Raw genomic sequence first — 26657 nt, 5'->3', positions numbered from 1 at the left:
AGAGGCGTCAAGTCTGACGAACGAGCTGGTTGCGACACATCTCCGCGTCAAATCCAACGATTTGGGTATTGTCTCTGCAACTCATTCCTAGCCATCAGAGAAAAATGTGCCGGACACCCATCCTGTTGGTACCACATTATGTTCCTCGTTCCTAAAGGTATTTCTTCCAATAAAAGACCTAATGTTTCTTGCAGGAATGTGGTGTACTTCCTACCATTAATATATCCTTCGATGAAATAGGGATCTATAATTCTGTCCTCCAGAATCCCACACAATACATTCACCGACCACGGTTTTTGGTGTGCAACTTGCCGCAGCCAACATAGATTTGCAGTTGCCCAATAATGCATGTTATGCAAATTAACATTTCCATGGTTCGTGAATGTACCCCCGTCAGTAAATAAAATCAAATTAATATATGTGTCATCCCTCTGAACCTGAAGTTGAGCCCTTCGGCAGAATTCAATGCGACGCATAGAATCCGTACCAGTTAATTCTTGGTGGAGACTGATATGGTAAGGATGATATTTATGGCGATGCAGAACACGAACAACACTACTCTGGCTCATGCCAGAATCCCTTGCGATCTGAAGCTAACAAACACAAGGATCTCGAACCACAGTGGCAAGAGCACAGTTTCCGTTTCCTCGTTAGTAACTTTCCTTTGTCGGGTATGTTTCCGATGCGTTAAAGATACAGTTGTTCTCAATTTATCATACACATATTTAAATGCACGACGTGTAGGGTGAATACGTTGAGGATATCTTTCAGCGTATAAGTCTCTAGCTCTCACTGAATTTCGTTGCCATTCTCCGAAAATGAGAAGCATATCGACTTGTTCTTCGAAGGAACACATCATTCACATTCACTTGATTCGACGATACTAGTGTGGTGTCACCGCCAGACACCACACTTGCTAGTTGGTAGCCTTTAAATCGGCCGCGGTCCGTTGGTATACGTCGGACCCGCGTGTCGCTACTATCAGTGATTGCAGACTGAGCGCCGCCACGCGGCCCGTCTAGTCTAGAGAGACTCCCTAGCACTCGCCCCAGTTGTACAGCCGACTTTGCTAGCGATGGTTCACTGTCTACATACGCTCTCATTTACAGAGACGACAGTTTAGCATAGCCTTCAGCTACATCATTTGCTACGACATAGCAAGGCGCCATATTCTTCAAGAATGTATTCTGAACAGATAATATTGTGAATCATGTACCGTCAAGAGCGACGTTCATCATTAATGGATTAAAGTTAAGTATCAAACTAATTACGTCCGCTTTCTGAATTCTAATTCCTTGTCATGTTCCAGACCTCACGTCAGTATAGTTCTTCCCTCCTCACGCCAGCCTGCGTGAGCTAAAACGCGTGCATTTCGCCCTCCACTAGTAACACAACAACTAGTCTTTTTTCAAATGCTTCAAATGGCTCTAAACACTATCGAACTTAACATATGAGGTCATCAGTCCCCTAGACTTAGAACTACTTAAACCTAACTAACCTAAGGGCATCACACATCCATGCCCCAGGCAGGATTCGAAGCGGCGAGATTAGCAGCAGCGCGGGGCCGGACTGAAGCGCCCAGAACAGATCGGCCACAGCGGCCAGTCCTAGTGTTTTTTACGCTCCTATTAGTGTTGTACTAAGAAACCGTCGAATGGGGTTTAAATGTCAATGGCACGTTAGGTGGATACGCCGTATTCTGCGAAATTTACTGTTTACAAGATATACGAGAGACAATTGTCAGCGCAAGTGCTTCGATAAGTACCGAAGCGATAACGACTACCTCTCAATCCATGATAAGAAGATTAGAGCACCGCATTGATACCAATGGTCATCACTTCGAACACCTTCTGTAAATGGACATCCATGGCACCTTTTTGACCTTCGTTGATCTTCAAAGACCGTACTGTTACTCGTCAGTGGATTCGTCTCGATAGCTGCTATCAGAAAGTAACTACCAAACTACAGCATCCCATTTAAAAAAAAACAAAGTTAATCTTCCTATCACTGACGCTACCCCACCTAGCAATAAAAAACAAACATCATATTATGCCCCATTGTCCGATGCAACTTATGTCCCACAAACTTTTCAGTTACTATCATACATTCAAAACTATTCTAAGTGGCAATAGTTAGTGACTCATCGTATATACAGGGTGGTCCATTGATAATGACCGGGCCAAATATCTCACGAAATAAGCATCGAACGAAAAAACTACAAAGAACGAAACTCGTCTAGCTTGTAGGGGGAAACCAGATGCCCCTAAGGTTGGCCTGCTAAATGGCACTGCCATAGGTCAAACGGATATCAACGGCGTTTGTTAAATAGGAACCCCCATTTTTATTACATATTCGTGTAGTACGTAAACAAATATGGAAGTTTTAGTTGGACCACTTTTTCGCTTTGTGATAGCGCTTTAATAGTCACAAACGTATAAGTACGTGGTATCACGTTACATTCCGCCAGTGCGGACGGTATTTGCTTCGTGATACATTACCGTTGTTAAAATGGACCGTTCACCAATTGCGGTAAAGGTCGATATCGTGTTGATGTATGGCTATTGTGATCAAAATGACCAACGGGCATGTGCTATGTATGCTGCTCGGTATCCTGGACCACATCATCCAAGTGTCCGAACCGTTCGCTGGATAGTTACGTTATTTAAGGAAACAGGAAGTGTTCAGCCACATGTGAAACGTCAACCACGACATGCAACAAATGACGATGCCCAAGTAGGTGTTTTAGCTGCTATCGCGGCTAATCCGCCCATTAGTAGCAGACAAACTGCGCGAGAATCAGGAATCTCAAAAAAGGCGGTTTTGAGAATGCTACATCAACATCGATTGCACCCGTACCATATTTCTTTGCACCAGGAATTGCATGGCGACGACTTTGAACGTCGTGTACAGTTCTGCCACTGGGCACAAGAGAAATTACGGGACGATGACAGATTTTTTGAACGCGTTCTATTTAGCGACGAAGTGTCATTCACCAACAGTGATAACGTAAACCGGCATAATATGCACTATTTGTCCACGGAAAATCCACGATGGCTGCGACAAGTGGAACATCAGAGACCTTGGCGGGTTAATGTATGGTGCGGCGTTATGGTAGGAAGGATATTTGCCCCTATTTTATCAATGGCAATCTAAATGGTGCAATGCATGCTGATTTCCTACGTAATGTTCTACCGATGTTACTACAAGATGTTTCACTGCATGACAGAATGGCGATGTACTTCCAACATGATGGATGTCCGGTTGAAGCGGTACTGAATAGCACATTTCATGAGAGGTGGATTGGTCGTCGAAGCACCATACCATGGCCCACACGTTCAGCGGATCTGACGTCCCCGGATTTCTTTCTGTGGGGAAAGTTGAAGGATATTTGCTATCGTCATCCACCGACAACGCCTGACAACATGCATCAGCGCATTGTTAATGCATGTGCGAACATTACGGAAGGCGAACTACTCGCTGTTGAGAGGAATGTCGTTACACGTATTGCCAAATGCATTGAGGTTGACTGTCATAATTTTGCGCAGTTATTGCATTAATGTGGTATTTAGAGGCAATCATGCTGTAACAGCATGTGTTCTCACAAATGATAAGTTCACAAAGGTACATGTATCACATTGGAACAACCGAAATAAAATGTGCAAACGTACCTACGTTCTGTATTTTAATTTTAAAAACCTACCTGTTACCAACTGTTCGTCTAAAATTGTGAACCATGTGTTTGTGACTATTAGACCGCCATCTATCACAAAGCGAAAAAAGTGATCCAACTAAAACATTCATATTTCTTTATGTACTACACGAATACGTAGAAAAAATGGGGGTGCCTATTTAAAAAACGCAGTTGATATCCGTTTGAACTATGGCAGTGCCATCTAGCGGGCAACCATAGCGCAATCTGGTTTCCCCCTTCAAGCTAGACAAGTTTCGTTCGTTGTAGTTTTTTCGTTTGATGCTAATTTTGTGAGATATTTGGTCTGGTGACTATCAATGGACCACCCTGTATACATTGAAACTCCTGGAAGTTCCATTGATACCATCTTGGTTTCCCATGACATGTGAAATATAAACACTGTGTTTGGGTGTACTTTTTCTGGCTAGGGGATTTGACTGCTTTGACTGAGTGTCATGTAGGTACACCATCTACACGCTGCTGTATCTTTTCCAGTAGCTGGTACTTGGGTTGAAACAGCGTTTTTGATAATACACACACATGCTCAAAACAGACCCTCATCCAGGTGTGTTAGTAGTGACATGAGGACATCTGTCTTGCTGCAGTTGTACTGACCCACAGTTATAGCGCTTATCCTATTCTTCAATATAGTGTTAGTAGTGACATGAGGACATCTGTCTTGCTGCAGTTGTACTGACTCACAGTTATAGCGCTTATCCTGTTCTTCAATATATATATATATATATATATATATATATATATATATATATATATATATATTGTTCTTTCATCAACTCCGTTCCTGTATAGAATTTACCAAATAATGGTTTCTTGTACACATGGAATAGAGCTTGAACTTCGTTCAAACTTGGTGTCCCTTAGTTTCTTTTGGCATAGGTGTAAATCGGCAACGTGCAATCTATCCACTCAGATATAGTCTACAATGTCTTTATATACACCTTTAACACAATGCAGCCACATGTTCAGTCTTTGCAGCACATAGGATAATGTCATCCCTAGGCCAAACATGTTTGTAACAGGGAGTGTCACAGAAAATGATTGTGTTAGCTGGTTTCAAATGGAGTGCTCAGTCATCACGTACTGTTGTAATTGAGAGAGTTAGAGCACCATAATTAATGTGTGATGGGGCACAAGGTTAATAATACTTGGTGGTCTTCTGTTGATCGATACAGGCTTCAGCGTGTTTTGTTTCATCTCATTTATACACAGTCATCATTAGTGTTCTGCCAAAATGCAGGTTTACACGTAGTAGTTCTCCAGGCCGTTCAGTCTTCTGCCGTCCTCTTCAGGTCTACATAATTACCTCTTTGCTTTATGTCATCTATCATCTTGTATCTCCATCTTCCTGTCCTTATCCTCTATATTTACAGCAAAAAGTAGGGATAAGGATTGGAAATGAAATGTCAGAAGGAAGCAGCATTGGGCGAGGTGTTAGACAAGATTGTTGCCTTTCCCTACTGTTGTTTAATGCATACCTTGAAGAGATTAATCCGAAAGGCTTAGATGGGAAAAGAGGAATATGTATTGGTGGAGAGAGTATAGAATGTGTGAGATTGGCTGATGACATTCACAGTTAACTGCACTTTAACATTTTTAGTTAAACTTTCAATTTCTAACAACACACACCATTCATTGGCTTCTACAGCTACTACTACACCGATATTCAAACGCTTTGAACACGTAGATTTTAAATTTTATGTTGAAACGAAAAGCATTGGAGCGCTTGGTGGAACTGCTAGCTTCTCGTCTACAGTATCTACACCACACTCTTCTTGCAGAGGCATAGGAATCTTCTGAGATGGCTCATAGGTTGGAAGCCAGTACTGACCTGCACCATATAGGGTTGGACCACCTGCACACTTCTGCGAGTCAGGGACAGGCTGGGTGCATTCAGCACTGAGCGGTATAGACAACAGAACATCGTTGTTCTGCTGCAGCATGCTGACCAGGTGCGCAACGGGACCCCATGGTACCAATTCTGACGCATCTTCTCCTTGAAGCTCACTGCAGGACCTGACACATCAGTGGTCGTTGCTGCTGCTGGTCTGGATATGTCAGAGGTCACTGCTGAACAGAGAAGCAACAAGCATCCATACAGACAAAGAAAGTGGTGTTGAACAAAGGGAAAAATGGAATTGCAGTGAAGCTATATACAGAGTGAGTCACCTAACTTTACCGCTGGATAATTTTCGTAAACCACATCAAATACTGACGAATCGATTCCACAGACGGAACGTGAAGAGTGGGGCTAGTGCAATTGGTTAATACAAATCATAAAAAAATGCACGGAAGTATGTTTTTTAACACAAACCTAGGTTTTTTTAAATGGAACCCCGTTAGTTTTGTTAGCACATCTGAACATATAAACAAATACGTAATCAGCGCCGTTTCTTGCATTGTAAAATGTTAATTACATCCGGAGATATTGTTACCTAAAGTTGACGTTTGAGGAGCACTCCTCCGCTGTTCGATCGTGTGTATCGGAGAGCACCGAATTACGTAGGGATCCAAAGGGAACGGTGATGGACCTTAGGTACAGAAGAGACTGGAACAGCACATTACGTCCACATGCTAACACCTTTTTATTGGTCTTTTTCACTGATGCACATGTACATTACCATGAGGTAAACGTACACACGTGGTTTCCGTTTTCAATTACGAAGTGGAATAGAGTGTGTCCCACTGGAAACGCGTCGACGTATGTGGTATCAGCATGATGGTGCACCTGCACATTCCGCAATTAACACTAGGCTGACCCTTGACAGGATGTTCGACGGGCGTTTCATAGGACGTGGAGGACGCACAAATTGGCCAGCCCGTTCTCCTGATCTTACACCTCTGGACTTCTTTCTGTGGGGTACGTTAAAGGAGATTGTGTGCCGTGATGTGCCTACAACCCCAGAGGATATGAAACAACGTATTGTGGCAGCCTGCGGCGTCATTACACCAGATGTACTGCGGCGTGTACGACTTCATTACGGCAGAGATTGCAATTGTCTGCAGCAAATGATGGCCACCACATTGAACATCTATTGGCCTGACATGTTGGGACACACTCTATTCCACTCCGGAACTGAAAACGGAAACCACGTGTGTACGTGTACCTCACCCCTCATGGTAATGTACATGTGCCTCAGTGAAAAAGACCAATAAAAAGGTGTTAGCATGTGGACGTAATGTGCTGTTCCAGTCTCTTCTGTACCTAAGGTCCATCACCGTTCCCTTTGGATCCCTACGTAATTCGGTGCTCTCCGATACACACGATCGAACAGCGGAGGAGTGGTACTCAAACGTCAACTTTAGGTTACAATATCTCCGGATGTAATTAACATTTTACAATGCAAGAAACGGCACTGATTACGTATTTGTTTATTTGTTCAGATTTGCTAACAAAACTAACGGGGTTACATTTAAAAAAAAACGTAGGTTTGTGTTGAAAAACTTACTTCCGTGCATTTTTTTATGGTTTGTATTAAGCAATTACACTAGCGCCTCTCCTCACGTTCGGTCTGTGGAATCAATTCGTCAGTATTTGATGTGGTTTACGAAATATGTCCAGCGGTAATGTTAGCTGACTCACCCTGTATATTCAGACTTTTGTGGTTCTTCCTATTCTGCTGTTGCAGTGTACCGCACGATTTCGACTGCTGCTGGAGATGCTTCTAGGTTCTTCTTGGTCTACAGAGTGGCAGACTGGCTAGCTGCCACAATCACCTTGTATACTCTACATCACGATCACGTGACCGGATATAGCGTTCCTGCACTCCTAATGGTTCATGAAGGTCGTAATGGGGGTTAGAAACAGCACCCTCTGGTGGTGATATTAGGTACTCGTACTAACTCACTCGATATCCGAGCACCACTGGAAATTCCACAAAAGGTGGGCAGCTCCAGCACAAGCATCTACTGTGTGAGTTCTGAAATGCATCTCCACCCCATCCTGCTGCATCACCATTGTTTGTTGTAAAGTATTCGTCTTACATTCATCCATTATCTTTTCTTTCCAGTCTTCATGTAGGAATCTGTGGGAACAATCCTCAGTTGCATTCTTGCATGCAATGCACTCATTAAGCTCCTCTGTTCGTAAGTAACATCTCCTCAATTTGAAGACAGTGCACACACACGGGTGCTTGCGTCAGAGTGGGTGAATATCTTATTTCATGTGCTTCGGAAGACTGACAGGACTTTTCCCAAATGAACTACAGTTCCAGAATGAGTTGTGAAGTATAATTTAACTCTACCCTGCTTCGTCTTTATCTGATGAAGCGTATTTGAGTTTTTGATACACTCGTTCAGTATCATCACTTTCCAAGCCACTCATAGGGGGCTATGTGTACAGCCCGCAACTATATGGTTACAGCCTATATAAACGTTAAACTCCTCTGTGAAGGACACAAACTTCTAGTTCAATGAAAACATGGTGCAAGTAAAAACTTACGTCAGTCCTGTTCGACAGCTGAGCACGGACTGAAGCTCACTCACAAGTGGAGGAGGGGATCAGAAATCGGGTAGTGGTGGAGGGTTGGTGGAGGGGATAGAGGAGAGGGTAATGGGGAGTGGGGGAGGGCCAGTTGGTCTCCAACTGACAAGGTGCACACACAAAATAGGACATTCCCACTAACAAATTTGAATTTCCCTCCATTTTTTTAATTGCCCTCCAAAATTCCAATTTACCGCCAATTCTAGGGCTGTGAGATGGAGAGGAGAAGGGAGGGGAATGGGACCCACACGCTGGCTGGGGAAAACCCATGGGGAGGGGATAATTAATTGATCAGTTAAATAATTTGCATAATTAATTTGATGTCAATCTGATATCAAAAGTTCGCGAGAACCCCCTTTTCCTCCTACTTTTGGATGCCTCCTAATATTATGTCGACCCTCCTTTTGCCCAACTAGTGCAGCAGTTCGACCTGGCATGGGCTCAGCAAGACGCTGGAAGTTCCGTGCAGAGATTCTGAGCCATGGTGCCCATATAGCCATCCTTAATTGTGGAAGTGTGGGTAGTGCAGGATTTTTCTCACGAACGTACCTCCGATTTTGTCTCATGTTCGATGGGATTCATGTCGGGCTATAGGGGAGGCCAAATGACTCGCTGGTATTGTCTAGAATGTTCTGTTGCCCAGTGACGAAGCGTGTTGTCATCCACGATGATTCCATCCTTTCTTGGAAACATAAAGTCAGTGAATGGCTGTAAATGGTCCCCAATTAGCCTAACATGCCTTCGTGGGGTCTGCGGCACAACTGAACCCTAACGTCAGCTCTTACCAAGTTAAATCGTGACTCACTGTTTTACAGTCGTCTAGGTTCCAACGTATATGGTCACGAGTTCAAGAGAGTCGCCGCAGTAGATCTCCTGCTGTTAACAAAGGCACTCGCGTCGGTCGTCTGCTGCCATAGTCCATTAACGCGAAATTTCGCCGTACTGTGCTAGTGGATACGCTCGCCGTACGTCCCGCATTGATTCCTGTGGTATTTAGCGCAGTGTTGCTTCTTTGTTCGCACTGAGAACTATACACAAACGCCACTACTCTGGATCGTGAAGTGAAAACCGGCCATAATCACTTCGGAAACCTTTCCAGATCAATCAACTGATTTGAAAGGACAGATGCGCCGAAGTTCTGCCCGTTTCACGCCTTTTGTACGCAATACAACCGTCATCTGTATATGTCCGTGTCGCTGTCCCATGACTTCCGTCACCTCAGGGTTTATTGTGAGAAGTAATGGTCCTATCACACTTCCGTCCCTACGTTCGAAGATTCTTTTACGCCTGAAGATTTCTCTACGGTGAGAATGACATTCTGTGTTCTGTTTCCTAGATAATTTTCACTCGAATAACTTGCCATTATTGACGTGGAATATCTGGACTGATAGCTTAGATCCGTTTACTGTTTATTTATTTATTTATTGTTCCGTGGGACCACATTAAGGAGAAGTCTCCAAGGTCATGGAACGAGTCGATACATGAAATTATAACACGATTGTAGAAACAGATAAAATGAAATATAAGAAACATATTCAGTTGTAGATCGTAGAAACAGATAAAATGAAATATAAGAAACATATTCAGGCGACACGTTGTTAGTTTAAATAAAGAAAATCAACAATGTAACACTGGAATTTGCTTAATTTTTTAGCTCTTCCAGGAGCTCCTCGACAGAATAGAAGGAGTGAGCCATGAGGAAACTCTTAGGTTTAGAATTGAAAGCGTTTGGGCTACTGCTATGAGACTAAAATCTTTTAGGATTTTCAGTGATGTCGGTAGGTAAGATTTTTGCGTTAGAATTCGTTGAACTCTTCACGCATAAGTCGCTTTACCCTAATTTTGACTTCATTGGAGTTTTGTTTGCCTGTGCGGCTTTGACTACGTTTAAATTTGCAGTGGTGCTCTCGTTGCTTTCGTAACAGCTTTCTAACACGGCTGTTGAACCACAATTACGCTCGGCATCTGTCTCTCTAAAGCTACAACTTTCTTCAACTTTGCAAATTTGATACTCAGCATTGTCATTGCTGAAGATGTGATTTTCGCGTCGACAGCACAGGTAATCTGAACTTTGTTTCTTGTCGCTTTTGATAAGTAGAAATATCTTTCTACCTTTGTTTATATTCCTATTTACAAGTGTAATATTCAACGCTGCTATAACGTCCTTATGATCACTAGTGCCCTGCTGTACTCCAACTTAGATGAAAAGTTCTGACATGTTGGTGATCAGGGGACCTAAAATGTTGGTTTCACGAGGCAATCATTTAAAAAATTTCACATGATTCCCTGTCCCTCGCATCCACCTTAATCTCTCGAATGTCCCAGTTTACAGCTCAGATAAGTTGAAATCCCTGCTGACATTAATTACACAACGCAGTTGCACTGAGTAAATTAATAGTAGTCTCACTTTTACCAGTAGTATTGTTTGACATGGTCCTAATCAAGCCTAGTCAACGTGTGCTTATCAGTGGGAATTAGTGATTTCTTTGATGAAAGAAAAATTTCACTTTGTCTGAATTATAGTTGGATTTATCCATTACAGGTCTCATCACTACGCAGCAGTAATCCTATGAGTCATATTCCAAATTTATACGTTAGGCGTCTACATATTCCAGCAAAGTTCCAGCAAGTTGATTCAAGTGTCCAGTTATTCATGATGAATAATAGTTACGCAATATGGATTTCTCAGGACTACCTTTTTTAGTATTTCTTGCGTCTGAGTAGTAATGTTCTGTATTAATGACTGACCAACAGCCTTGGGAATTGGCAAAACAGATCCAGCAACAACATGTGAAGCCAATGAAGCTTATCAACAGTGAGAAAGAAAAAAGTACCATGATATGTGACATAAATTCTAAATATCTCTAAGTATGCATAACAAACTGAAAAATAATGTTAATATTAGTTTTCTTGGCTATGAAAAAGCATTTGCCAAGGTACACGAAAAAAATTACTCCCAGAGTTACTGGGTTAAGAACTTCCGCAAGATTTAGTAAGAGTGATAGAATCTATGGCAGAACATGTATCAGAATTATAATGGGTTAGCTGAAGTTGAAATGATCCAGGGATTTAGGCAAGGGTACCATATACCACTTACTCTCTTTAATATATGTGTCGTAAGCTAATAACATATTTTTTTTCAGAACACATTAAATACATAACGCTGCTAGAGACTAAATAATGGCCGCCGAGGTGGCCGAGCGGTTCTAGGCACTACAGTACGGAACCGCGAGACCGCTACGGTCGCAGGTTCGAATCCTGCCTCGGGCATGGATGTGTGTGATGTCCTTAGGTTAGTTAGGTTTAAGTAGTTCTACGTTCTAGCGGACTGATAACCTCGGAAGTTTAGTCCCATAGTGCTCAGAGCCATTTGAACCATTTTGAACTAAATAATGTATGGAGACGAGAGAGTAATTTTAGTTGGAATGGATTGCAAAGTGGAATCAATCTGCTTGTGAAAGTACTACAAAGGTGTGTGAATTAATGTGAACTGAATCAGCAGCAAGCCACACAGCAATGCGTTGAACTATAAATGTCACCGCAGCGTCTTAACATGAGTACACATAACACCGCTGATGGTGGTCCGTCAGTTGGCGTCGTAGCACCGATGCCATCCTTTCTCTCAGAGTATTACAAAAGTGCGTGAAATCGACCCAAGTTCATATGAAGTGATCAGCGCCAGTTGTGTAAAAGACTTATGCATACTTTTCGCGGCGAAAAAATTCCCAGTAATGTGAAAAACAAGAAAATCTATTGGACACGATGTTGAATATCCGATGGACAATCCCAGTAAAGCCGGCCTGTGTGACCGAGCGGTTCTAGGAGCTTCAGTACAGAACCGCGCGACTGATCCGGTCGCAGGTTCGAACCCTGCCTCGGGCATGGATGTGAATGATGTCCTTAGGTTAGTTAGGTTTACGTAGTTCTAAGTTCTAGGCGACTGATGACCTCTCGTAGTGCTCAGAGCCATTTGAACCATTTAGTCTCGCTAAATGTACGACAAAACTGCTCCTCACTTACTCGACAGAAGGAACAAACAGAAGTTTTGTTCGGCTTTAGATGGATCAATGCAGCTGGCAGCAGTAACTGTAACTTCACAAAAGGGGGGAAATTATTGTATCACTACGCAAGAGTGATGAAGGCAGTAGCCGTACCTTGTCGACAAGGTAGGAAGTTTGGTGCCAATTTGACAACGTTAAACGGAGCAATAGGAATTTGCGGTGCTGATGACCAGTGACGTAATGGTAATGGTTTGATTGTTTATTTCCATGCGATGTGACAGAAAAAGTACTGATGCGTGTTATAAATACAAGACTGTACTGCGGAGTCCCTTTCTCTTCAATGCCCCGTCTTTTCACTCTCTGGTAAATGTACTGTTACACACTAAGGTGACAACAGCCATTGAGTAGCGATATGAACATATACAGATTGTTGCAGTATCATGTATGTTGTGGACTGGAAAGACAGCCAATCCACAGTGACGGCACGCTTTTAAGCTCACGCAGGATGGCGTGAGGTCTGGAACAGGTCAGGGATATGAGACTAGCAAAAATAGTACCTATCTGTTGGAATACTTAACTTTAATCTATAATTGGTGAACATCGGTCTGACGGTACATGCATCACAAGATAAATAGCAAATGATAATGGCGCCTTGCTAGGTCGTAGCAAATGACGTAGCTGAAGGCTATGCTAACTATCGTCTCGGCAAATGAGAGCGTAATTTGTCAGTGAACCATCGCTAGCAAAGTCGGCTGTACAACTGGGGCGAGTGCTAGGAAGTCACTCTAGACCTGCCGTGTGGCGGCGCTCGGTCTGCAATCACTGACAGTGGCAACACGCTGGTCCAGCTTATACTAATGGATCGCGGCCGATTTAAAGGCTACCACCTAGCAAGTGTGGTGTCTGGCGGTGACACCACAATGTACACAAGGTATAACAGGACGGTTCTGTCATTTGTACTCAGGTGGTTCATGTGAAAAGGTCTCCGATGTGGTTATACCCGCACGACGGGAGTTAGCAGACTTTGATCGCGGAAGGGTAGTTGCAGCTAGACGCATGGGACACTCGATTTCGGAAATACTTAGGGAATTCAGTATTCCGAGATCCAAAGTGTCAAGAGTGTGCCGAGAATACCAAATTTGAGGCACTGCCTCTCACCACGGACAACGCAGTGGCCTACGGCCTTCACTTAACGACCGACCACAGTGGTGATTACGTAGAGTTGTCATTGCTAAAATCAAAGCAGCACTGCGTGAAATAAGCGCAGAATCAATATGAGACCGTAGCTCACCATTTGGTTACTTGCTTTCGCTAGCAGGAGCTTCTTTTGATTATTATTATTTCTTTTTGTTCCAGCCTGCTATGAAGGCACATTCACTCTTATTTTTCTTTGGCGACGGAACCTTCTCTGAAAAGTTTTCCCCGTTATTTGAAATAGATTTAGGCCCATCTAAATTTTAGGAACAATTCCTTCACTGATTGAATTTATTAAGGTCGCAACAGATAACACAATGGTATTCTATGCGGCAATCAGAGAGAGCTACTTGCTGTTAGCTAAACTTGAGACGAGCGCTTTGGATTTTAGGAGTGTAATCATCATTACAACAAATGTGACACTTCAAATGGTTCAAATGGCTCTGAGCACTATGGGACTTAACATCTATAGTCATCAGTCCCCTAGAACTTAGAACTACTTAACCCTAACTAACCTAAGGACATCACACAACACCCAGTCATCACGAGGCAGAGAAAATCCCTAACCCTGCCGGGAATCGAACCCGGGAACCCGGGCGCAGGAAGCGAGAACGCTACCGCAAGACCACGAGCTGCGGACGATGTGACACTATTTTCAGATGTATTGAAAATAAATTATCGATCACGGAAATAGCTTCAAATGATAAAATATTTATTTGTGACTAATATTTCGCATGTTAACAGTGATCTTTTTGTATTTAATAGATGGACAAAATATTCCTGGTACATTTATATACGATCCTAGGGCCATCTCATACGAGAATAACAAGCCACATTGGCCCTAGTCTGTAGAGTCCTGTGGGGTGGGAAGATCAGGCGAGCACGTGGTCACTGCTCAAGTTTGTGACACAGACATTAACATGCACTAATTCACACGGTAAACAAAATGTCTACAGCATTTGTTAGTGGGAAGAATTGTACGCACCTCGTGGCTGCATCGTGCAGGATTTTGGTGGCTGCACATCTTTGCGCGAAGCACTTGGAATCAAATCGATTCATCTTGCCAAATATACGCTCGGTAATGTTTTATTGATAATTTAAAGTGTCCCGCACGAATAAAATAATATGGCAAGCAGTAACTTTTAAGGTTTGGGCTGCGCTTTGAATCTATAGACTGCGTGGTTGCGGATAACGGAAATCACACTATTATGACACTCATTCGCTGAACCAAAAACTGTAACCAAAACCTAACTGATAATTTAAAAAATTAAAAGGAAAAGAAGTTGTTGAGATTATCAAATTATTATTAACATATTGAAATACCTTTTGACCCTTGTTCGACTCAGTCGTTCTGAGGGAACGTCTGGTCGCTTACCTGTTTCAGAACAACTCCACCTGTAACCGTCGGACGGAGCTCTCTCCGAACCGCCCAAGGTGGTTGGGGGAGGCCCACGACCAACCTCTGCTAGCAAAGCGTTTTGCTTTACTCATCTTTGGCCAAGCCTTCCTATTCCTGCTCTCTGCCTTCCACCGACACCGTTTAGGTTGGTAGATGATTAAGAAACCCATCACTTCTCTGGTTCGTCTGCTACTGCATTCAAGTTATTCACACTTGACTACACACTTTCAGGAAGGGTGAAAAAAATGGAAATAAGGGCACCGGGCGTGCACATAAGAATGAGAAAGAAACGTATAGACCCATATTGCTTCTACAGGCATGCGGTTGTTGTGGTTGAGATTAATTAATTGCATCACTCATTTTTTATCATGTAACGACACCAATTGTGATGTTACAAGACTTATGACGAACGTATCTGCTAGGATAGTGCGGCTAAATTTGGCGTAAATGGGCTATGACAGAAGACGACTGATGCGGGTGCCTTTGCTTACAGTATGACGTCACCCTCAGCGCCTCTTCTTGACCAGCCACCATTACGGTTCGACCCTGGAAAACTGAGACCTGCTCTGAAGAATCCCGATTTCAGTTGGTTAGAGCTAATGATAGGGTTCGATTGTGCTGCAGACCCCACGAAACCATGGTGCCAATTTGTCAACAAGGCACTGTGCTAACTGGTGGCAGGTCCATAACGGTACGTGCTGCGTTCACACGGAATGGACTGGGTCCTCTGGTCCAACTAAACTGGTCATTGACTGTAAATGGTCATGTTCGGTTACTTCGAGACCGTTTCCAACCATTCATGGACTTCATGTTCCCAAACAACGATGGAATTTTTGTGAATGACAATGCGCCATGTCACTGGGTCACACCTGATCGCGACTGGTTGAAGAAGATTCTGCACAGTTCGAGCGAATGAATTGGCCAGCCAGATCGCCCGACAGGAATACCACTGTACGTTTATGGGAGATAATCTAGAGGTTAGTTCGTGTAAAGAATCCCATACCAACAACACTTCGCAATTGTGGAGGTCTATAGAGGCAACATGGCTTAGTATATCTCCAGGAAATTTGCAACTGTTTGTTGAGTCCGTGGCAGGTCGAATTGCTGCACTACATCGGGCAAAAGGAGACCCGACACGATATTAAGAGGTAACACATGACTTTCGTCATCTCATTGTATTATGAAACTATGACCGAGTATCGTAACTGGTGCAGTTTCTTCTAAACTAAACTAAACTCCTCCCGAACAGGATATGAGGGCTCAACGGTACCGACCGGCCGCCGTGTCATCCTCCCTTACAGAGGTTACTGGGTGTGGACACAGAGCGGCATGTGGTCAGCACACCGCTCTCCCAGCCGTATGTTTACGACACTAGAGCCGCTACCTCTTAATCAAGTAGCTCCTCAGTTTGCCTCACAAGGGCTGAGTGCACCCTGCTTGCCAAAAGCACTTGGCAAACCGGAAGGTCACCCATCCTAGTATCGTGATCTGACGGGAACCAGTGCTACCACTGCGGCAAGGCAGGATTACGTAATTGGCGTAAGGAGAACTTCCTCTTTCATTAATAGTTCTGAATATTGCCAAGATAGGCCGCATAGTCACCTCATTCATTACATCACTGGTCAACCGAAACGTATAGTATTGCAGTACCCACATTATCCCATTAAACTTCTGAAACAACTGAGAGTACTCAAATACACTGCAAATACACCCTCATATATTCACTAATCAGGTCACACAAATTCACTTAACCAAATTTTTGAAACTACGTGGCAAGTTGACAATAAGGACTGCACTGTATAAAACTTTGACCCAAAAGTGGGTAATTTCCAAGAATGATTGCCTGTCGAAGTCGAGGGGTCCAAACGGCACATATCGAACGTGCGATTGTAGATCGATCATGCGAGTCTCGTGGCGAGCGTTATGAGTATGTTTACGGTGGTCACTGCAGCAACGACAAAAGAACAGCGTTAAAAAAATACTTGTTATTACAAAGGAGACGAGTTACCTTACTCGTCGTTGGTGTTGTCGTCATGTGAAAGTCCATGTGATCTGTACACTACAGCGACAATTCCCTTTTTGCCATAGCCTGGGTAAACTCTGCCAATATCATGCAAGAATATCGGCAGAGTGTCGCATGCGTTAACTTCGCCCTGCAAACGCAAGTTGTGGGAATAGAGATACTGAAACAAGTACAATTCGTCTCTTTGCTCTGGGCGCCCTTCTCTTTTAATGGAAGGCTTCACAAATTTCCATAGGCGCTCGACGTTCTGAGTGTGCACACTAGCATCATCCAAAGACACAACTCTAGAGAGTGGTTCACGAAGTCGTGGTCGAATCATTCAACTTTCGGTACCTTGTAGGACTGAAACCCGTCTGTAATGACTTTAGTACCAGGCAGCATGAAGTGCTTTATCAGACCCACTAATGTGTCCCTGTCTCGGGCCAATAATAGGTATATGAGTTTCGCCCACTTCCACAACTTTACTCGCTCCACCAATTGGTACACTGACGTTTGTGACTACCACGTAACAGACTTCACTGCAAAGCCAGAAATAGTCACTCACGGTATTAGCAGATAACTCAGTTTCCGATGCTGTTGCTTGCAACGTGTAGTCTCGAATCCAGCAAGATAGAATTATGCTGGTCTGGACATATTTACGACAAAAAGTCAAACAATTTTGTACGATGGATAAGCACGGAATTAGATTTTTCCATGTGAAAAAATCCGCCGAAGAAACGTCAGGAAAACCAGATATCACACTCACTATCGACAGAAATCGATTGCGCTTCCCAAGCTCGGAGGAACGCAATTTAGAGCAACTAAAGGAACGACGGAAAACAGATAGAAATGACGATCACAAATAATTGATCATAACGCTCGCCACGAGACTCGCATGATCTATTTACAATCGCACGTTCGATATGTGTAGTTTGGACCCCACGACTTCGACAGGCAATCATTCTTGTAAATTACCCAAAAGTTTATTTCTCGTAAGGAATCCAGATAGCAAAGAGGTGATCGGAAACTCTCATCAGAATCCGGAAACAAGGCTTCTGTATCCTAGTGCTAGTTGTCTACGTATTGTTCAATAGGAACGTCTACGTTGTGGTGATACTAAATACGTATCTCGTGCTACACAAAGAATAAGGAGTGACAGCAAGGCGTCAGATCATACCTGGTGTCTCTGAGGTCTCTCGTGCCCACGAAGCTGGACATAATGCTTCTTGCGAAGCTCAAGATCTCAAAATGAGCTTTAAACGGCGGCTCTTATGCTGTGAGAGATGGCCTATGTCTTCAAAAAACTGTGTCCAACGTTTCTTCTCTGTTTCAACAAGCACACGATTTCGTAACGACTCTATATAGCTTCGGCAGAAATCGAAGTAATGCTAGGCAACGACTCACGCCATATCCACCAGCTACGCATTGTTGCGAACGTTCCCTGGTATCGTCGGTAAACAGCGAGGCCTTTAATTACAGACAACGCAGCAATGTTTTGTTGGTGATGTTAAGCAACCTCTTTGTAATCACTATCGTTTATACATTTAAAACAAGAATCTAGATACAATTATCCAGAGGAATCTGAAGAAAACGTCATGGAAGCGAACGTGTTACTCCATTAAACCTAGTTTCGTGTGAGTAAACAAATTATTATTTAACGTAGCACCAGTGAAAATATTTAGATACGGGCAACATTCGCTCTCGTGTAGAACACTGTTGCTGTATTTGTGAGATGGGACTATGAAAGGGGGCTAACTGTAGCTTTGTTTTATCTTTCACACGAAAGTTGTTCAAGTAATAAAATCCGTATGTGAATGCTAGTGCACTTCACACTAACAATGTTGAGAGTTAATTATTTTTCTCTCTTCTTATATGCTGTACAAGGCACATATCCACGTACTTTTTAATAGTGCTGTAGTAATTACCCTTTACTCAGTTGGCTGCTTTTTAGCCAAGCATGTTGCATGTGACAAAGTTATATTAAAATTTCTCTTTTAAATGTCATCTGATGGTTACTTGTTATTAAAACCAGAATTTATCAAGAGGTTATGGGCACACACGCATGCAACGAGCACACAAACATGAGTGTGGTGCATTGCGTATCTGCAAATTGTCCGATGTAGCATCAGCTGTCAAGTTAATGTCAGCATATGAAAGTCACGCAACTACTTTGTTAGTAGTCAGACAAAGTACAGTCACTAAAGACAGTTGCATGCTTTTTGTCTCTTTTCACTGGGTTCATATAACTCATAATTGGAACCTTCGTCATCATGAAATGTCAGTTACTTCTCTGGCGATTTACATTAGACTTAACGTGACCGAGCGAGGTGGCGCTGTGGTTAGCACACTGGACTCGCATTCGGGAGGACGACGGTTCAATCTCGTCTCCGGCCATCCTGATTTAGGTTTTCCGTGATTTCCCTAAATCGTTTCAGGCAAATTCCGGGATGGTTCATTTGAAAGGGCACGGCCGATTTCCTTCCCAATCCTTCCCTAACCCGAGCTTGCGCTCCGTCTCTAATGACCTCGTTGTCGACGGGACGTTAAACACTAACCACCACCACCACCACCACTTAACGTGAACGTCAAAGAAGTTGTATTCAGTAGCAATCGGACAGGAGATTAAACCGACAGGATGAGAAACTGAAGAACATGATGATGCACAAATTTGTATTTATTTGAATGTCACCAGTAGCATAGCCACGAAAACAGCAAATAAAAAATTGCTAGTCTGCTAGCCAAATGCTTAAAAATTACAAATGCTACATGGCAACAATCAGTTTTGACCACTGAAGGTTGCAGAGAAATTTCATCAGTGACAAATACTACATAGCAGGTCAGCTATTCAGAGCTGCATGCAAATTCAAGACGACGCGTAATATTTAGCAGCAGAATGGGAGTGTGTGAAAGAGAGCTGGATAATGTTATGAACTCTTAGAATGTTGCCACAGAAACATCACCATTTGAGAACTGCAATAACTGCATGTGATAAGCCCAGAAATATCTCGACACGTTATTTGAAGGCATGTGTCTGGACGAAGATAGTCTTAATATGGCAGAACCGTCAAACACGCCCCACAATTATTTCATCTTAAAACAAAGAAAACATTTTGCAAGAGCAAGCAAGCAGGAAAGATCTACAAGTTAATATTTCAAATTAGGAAAATGGGCATGAAGGGAAACATTGCAGAAATAAAACATATGCGAAATATTTAAGTGTTTTTTAAAAAATTATTCATTTAGCATCTGCAAACAAATCGTCATTTCTCCCGGGAATGTCCTAGTGCAACGTTAGACAGAAATGAGACAATCGAAATACCCCACACTAAATAACCAAAAGCTTTCAGATTTGAAGCACTAGTCACTGTTGGATTCTCCACTGTCAATATAAATTACGTAAATCTGCAATATGATCGAGAAAACATTTGGTACTAAGGTTGTGACGCCACACAACTTACGTCTATGTAGCGTGGAATAGTGACAAATTACAAAAAAATCTTCTCAGGGATGAGCAACTGGAAAGACTTAACACTATGGAGAAACTACAGGGAGTCTACTATACCTTGCAAAATATCTCATCCAGAGATTAGTTTTGCTATTGTTCCTTAAGCAGGTTTAGTAGTAAATAAATGGTTACTCACCGGAAAATAATGAAACAAAGTTTTCAGTTTGCAAAAGAAGCTATGAAAAGTGGTATATTCCTTTATGGAGGCTCAACACTGTTTACGTACACTGATTCTAATTGTGGAGGTGATTTCATAACTAGACGCTCCAGCAGTGGAATTCTTATCATGTGAAGGGGCCCATTGGCTGGAACGCTCGAAAGCAACGCCTTGTGATATCTTCAACAGCTGCAGCAGAAAATCGAGCAGCTATCTCTTCGATCAGCCATATTTAGTGGATACCACAGCATGGACAAGAACTTGGAATTTCCGGCTTCAGTCGAAGGACAGAACTATGTACAGACGATCAAGCTGATATGTATATGTTGAAGAATACCTATGAAGGAAAAATAATACACCACTGGCCAATAAAATTGCTACACCAAGAAGAAATGCAGATGATAAACGGGTATTCATTGGACAAATACCATAGTTCATTAAGAGTAGTGACTGGCGTATTGTGACGAGCCATTTGCTCGGACACCATTGTCTAGACTTTTCAATTGGTGAGAGATATGGAGAATGTGCTGGCCAGGGCAGCAGTCGAACCTTTTCTTTATCCAGAAAGGCCCGTACAGGACCTGCAACATGCGGTGTGCATTATCCTGCTCAAATGTAGGGTTTCGCAGGGATCGAATGAAGGGTAGAGCCACGGGTCGTAACACATCTGAAATGTAACGTCCAGTGTTCAAAATGCCATCAATGCGAACAAGAGGTGATCGAGACGTGTAACCAATGGCATCCCATACCATCACGCCGGGTGATACGCCAGTATGGCGATGACGAATACGCGCTTCCAATGTGCGTTCATCGCGATGTCACCAAACACGGTTGCGACCATCATGATGCTGTAAACAGTACCTGAATTCATCCGAAAAAATGACGTTTTGCCATTCATGCACCCAGGTTCGTCGTTGAGTACACCATCGCAGGCACTCCTGTCTGTGATGCAGCGTCAATGGTAACCGCAGCCATGGTCTCCGAGCTGATAGTCCATGCTGCTGTAAACGTCGTCGAACTGTTGTCTTGCAAACGTCCCCATCTGTTGACCGAGGGATCGAGATGTGGCTGCCCGATCCGTTACAGCCATGCGGGTAAGATGCCTGTCATCTCGACTGCTAGTGATACGAGGCCGTTGGGATCCAGCACGGCGTTCCGTATTACCCTCCTGAACCCACCGATTCCATATTCTGCTAACAGTCATTGGACCTCGACCAACGCTAGCAGCAATGTTGCGATACGATAAACCGCAATCGCGATAGGCTACAATCCGACCTTTATCAAAGTCGAAAATGTGATGGTACGCATTTCTCCTCCTTACACGAGGCATCACAACAACGTATCACCAGGCAACACCGGTCAACTGCTGTTTGTGTATAAGAAATCGGTTGGAAACGTCCTCATGTCAGCACGTTGTAGGTGTCGCCACCGGCGCCAACCTTGTGTGAATGTTCTGAAAAGCTAATCGTTTGCATATCACAGCATATTCTTCCTGTCGGTTAAATTTCGCGTCTGTAGCACGTCATCTTCGTGGTGTAGCAATTTTTATGGCCAGTAGTGTAAGAGGCAAGAAACACATTGAAATTCTACCGAAAGTTCATTCAACAGTGTACTGAGCGACTATAGAATTGAAACAAGTTACAAGATCAAATTATTTTGCTGATGTACTGACTAAACCACAGAATCGTGAAGTGTCTGAAGAAGTAATAATGCTGTAGGAATTGTTTGTTCTGTAAGTTACTTCTATCCGAGCATGTTGTATGTGAGAAAGTTAAATTAATGTGTGTTCCTTTAAACATCACTAAATAATTACTTATTGTTAAAATCAGAAGTCACCAAGTAAAAACCACAAAGGAAGATCTATCTTGTTACAGACCAAGAGGATCTTCAACAGAAAAAAGCCTAACAACGTAGAGACAATGAGGAACTGTAATAGACCCTCCGATATCGAACACTCAAGTCACATACAGGGTTTATCAGATACCGTCAGCACTATTCCCATGCGCTGCTATTGTATGCATGTGTTTCCATATCCAGATAAGTACATCATGGTGAAGGCAATAAATGTTTTCATCACAATGTATTAATTCACATCAGTCGAAAAATATGTTTAATTAGTCACGAATGAGAAAACAACATCTAGCAACTTTGTTGGGGAATTTGTACAGTGCTTCACAACAGTTGGGCACTAATGGACAACGCTATAAATTAACTACAGTGAACATACGACGTCAGTTAATTGTCAGGAGTTGTTGTTCATGGTATTAATATCACGATGCTTAATGTAAATGGCTTATTATATCCTTGCAAGGATACAGGATTTTTCAACTCCATACAGGGAATACAGAGGTCATACACTAAAATTTATGAATATATATACATATGTTTAACGAGGACAGGACAGGCTATCGGCCTTAAACTTGTTCAAGGAATCAGCCTGGTATTTTCCTGACGCGAAAACCTAGAAGTCCTTTAATCAGCGTGAACCTACATCCTTCCCAATCTGACGCCGATGTGATGTCGATGCACTGCCTCAATCGGTTATACTCAATTTACAATGTTCTTCGGCTATACCCAACGTACAATGTTCTTACGTACTGCGTACAACATCATGACAAATCGATACATATTCTTCAGTCTCTTCATACTTCTCATTGTCCACAACCACCCAGAGCTGCAGAAGACTTCTGGACTACGACTACGCTGATGCAGCACTGCTACATCTTCAGTTCTTCCCTTCAGCGTCTCTGAACTGCCGAGATGAGTGAGATGTTGAGCTGAGGATGAAGGTGAGACATTAGTATTGTACTCCTTAGGTGTAAAACTTTGCTGCAAAAACGCTTACTTTCGTGACGTATGTTATAGAGTAACACGACTGTATTAGTTGTTACTTCATTTACCAAACGATACTCTGTGAGTAGCTTAAATAATCTTTAAATTTATATCAGACATTATTCAGGACGGACGCTCTGTTTGCCTTTATAAATGAATGTATTCCAGTTATGCTTTTCATTATTTTTTCTGAGGTGCGCAACAGATTAGTGGAAAACTCACCTGGCTCAGTAAGGATACTAATTTTGTTTTAAATGTCTTCTTATAATGAATCTGTTAGTAGTTTTAATTAATATTTTAATAGCTCTTGCCTGCAAATTGAAGACTGTGACCATGTTTTCTGATTTTCATCTTCAGAAAATAATCTAGTAGCTGAAACACTGAGTGCAATAGGAATAGTATCTAATAACAAGCCTTTGGATATTAAGCTTTGATGATAGGGCCCGTATTCTCTTTGCCAAAATCTTCGTTAGTTTATTCCACGTCATTTGTCAATCATTATCTACCCTTAAATTTTTGTGTTTCTTGTACAGTCTATACATTTATTATTTACGTGTAATGTGTCAAGGTTGTTTTCTCTCTTTAAAAGAATTTAATACTTTTCTATTTGTTCATGGTAACTGTAAAATTATTACAGTGATTCTCAAGCAGGGGGAAACAACCCCCTGAGGGGTAAGATGACATGTTCTGAGGTGTATAAACCAAACGTTTCTATTCTGTTTCCGACACGAAACTAAATTATTTTCAAATGATTGCTACTATTATCACTATTTTGCAAGGTATTAATACTGATTACGTAAGTTATCAGTAACTACTTTTTATCAGTTAGCAGCATTAACCCAATGGAGGTTACAGGTTCACCACATAGTCCACCCACTACACGCATATGTTGTGTTTTGACCTGTACATCGCTGATGATAAAAGTGAGACGTATATGTATGCTAAATGTCTCAGAAAAATGTCTTTACAAGTTGTAGACAGTATTCGCAGTCATCCAGAAACTACTTCACAACTCGCTTCCAAACAGATAAATGAATTAATTGACAGCACGACACAGCAGTAACTACATAAGGCTGTACACAGTATTATTATTTATTATTACTATTAGGCTCATTAGATATAAAGCATTAACAACCTGAAGTCGTTCAATTTGTGCCAGTTGAAAAGCAAGGAGTCCAGCAATCAAGTGGTTTACAAACAGTAAGTGTTGTCCACACACCTGAACTTGTTTGATTTTAAGTGGGGTTAAAGTGTGCAGGTCAAGCAAGTGTCGCTATAGGGGAAGTATGTTTTGTAGCAAATGTCTACCCTCACTATGGATAGTTAGCTTTATAATCTGAGAAGAAGTTGTGGGCAGCACTTGCGATGCACAACGAATTCCTTTGTCAATCATTCTAACACCTCCTTCCCCCACCCCCGCCATACACACACACACACACACACACACACACACAAACTAAATATCATTCACATTTCATCCAATAAAAGTATTTCATTCTACAGTTTAGTTAGCTGCTAAAGTTCATTATAATGTGTGATGGTGGTGGGGAGGGGGGCAATGGGGAGCAGGGAGGGGGAACTAGCTAATGTCTGATTTCACTCAGTGGTAATGCCCTAAGAAAGGTTGGGAATCACTGGTATATTACATGCTGCCATACTGCAAACATCGTTGGTGGATAAACCAGAGTGTTCGATGTCATACGTCGATCTGGACAATGACGTCATAACAACCCCGAAAATGCAGTACAAACAAAATATCAAAATGACGAGAATTGAGATCGCCATTTACCATGAAGCGAAAGTATAAACATCAAATACGACGTCGCACAAATTCGTGAAAAAAAAATTGAAGGTAATGGGACAACTGTGGGAAAATAAGGTTTCTGTGTCGGGTAAAAACGTATAACAACCACAGGGAGCCAAATACAAACTCAGACGTAAGCCCATTCGTATCTGCTGCCTGCCTTCGACTAGTGGTGTTGGATGACACTGAATATTGCGGGGCGTTCAATATAGGTTCTCGGTTGGGTGGTGCAGACGTGAATCAGCTACAGTGCGCGAGGTGCACATTATGGCGATCCCGCCTTGTGGTTGTCAGACGTGATCCACCAGAACCTTGCGACGAGAAATCCTGCCATCACGTTCACACGTAGGCTGACATCCAGCAACTGTCATAGCTGAATGCTTCACAAATCAGAATGCTACACGAGTCTATAAGCCCGGCACAAGTAGATCCCCGAAGACCCAACTTTGAAATTCTGTCAAGTGCTAACAAACCTGTCTTACACGAGTACGCGGCGTCACTGTGCCCTTCACAGTGATCGCTCAACATCTGATGCTGTTCATATATTTTATATACCCTAGCAAGCACGATAGCAACACTAATGCACTCTGGTGGCCGTTTTACCGGTCACATAAACTCCAATCACTAACATTCGTCCATGTCTTCTAGGTGCTTCACTTATTTTGTCCTACAATGTATAGATATAATATTTTCAGCGTTAGGAAGTCGTCTTCTGGCAGCATCTGTGCTAAGAGTAGCCTTTTATGGAGGTTGAACATGGACGGTAAGCAGTGCACAAAAGAGTACTAACGAAGAGTTCTGTATCAGATCGGAAGGGAATGATCGTTATTGGATAAGTTGACTTTTAGAAAGGTCAGGTTGACAGGACACAGAGTCAGGCTGGGATCACCAATTAATTTCGAACTGGAGGTATAGTGTGGGGAGAGTGGGTGTTGCAAAGGATGGGCAAAGCTTGACTACCCTTTGCAGTTTCAACTGGATGATGACTGCAATAGTCATGCAAAATTCAAGAGAGGTGCTCAGGGAGGATCAGCATGGAGAGTTGGATCAACTATAGTCCACAACAACAAAAACATGTTTTGGAGAAAAATCGGATGTCAATCTCAGGAAATGACATGTGTTGGATTCTTGCCAAGTGAGGTTAATAGAGGAAATAGAGAAGATCCAACGAAGAGCGTTGCGTTCCCTAAAGGGGTAGTATTCTCGGTGCTAGAGTGTGATGGATAAGCTCAACAAACTCCGGTGGTAGACGCTGCAAAGAAGCGTGCCCCTCGTTGGCAACTTTATTGCTGAAATTTAGAAAGAATTCGCAATTAAGTGCCTGCCAGAGTCTCCAATTAACCACCTTCGAGCTGTCTCTCTACCGTTCCACTGTCGAACGGCGCGCGGGAAAAACGAGCACTTAAACTTTGCTGTGCAAGCTCTGATTTCTCTTATTTTATCGTGATGGTCATTTCTTCCTATGTAGGTGGGTGCCAACAGATTGTTTTCGCAATCGGAGGAGAAAACTGGTGATTGAAATTTCGTGAGAAGATCCCGTCGCAACGAAAAACGCCATTGTTTTCATGATT

The sequence above is a fragment of the Schistocerca piceifrons genome, chromosome 4 (genome assembly GCF_021461385.2).
Source record: "Schistocerca piceifrons isolate TAMUIC-IGC-003096 chromosome 4, iqSchPice1.1, whole genome shotgun sequence".
In the NCBI taxonomy this organism is placed as follows: domain Eukaryota; kingdom Metazoa; phylum Arthropoda; class Insecta; order Orthoptera; family Acrididae; genus Schistocerca; species Schistocerca piceifrons.
Note: the sequence above shows the minus strand (reverse complement) of the source record.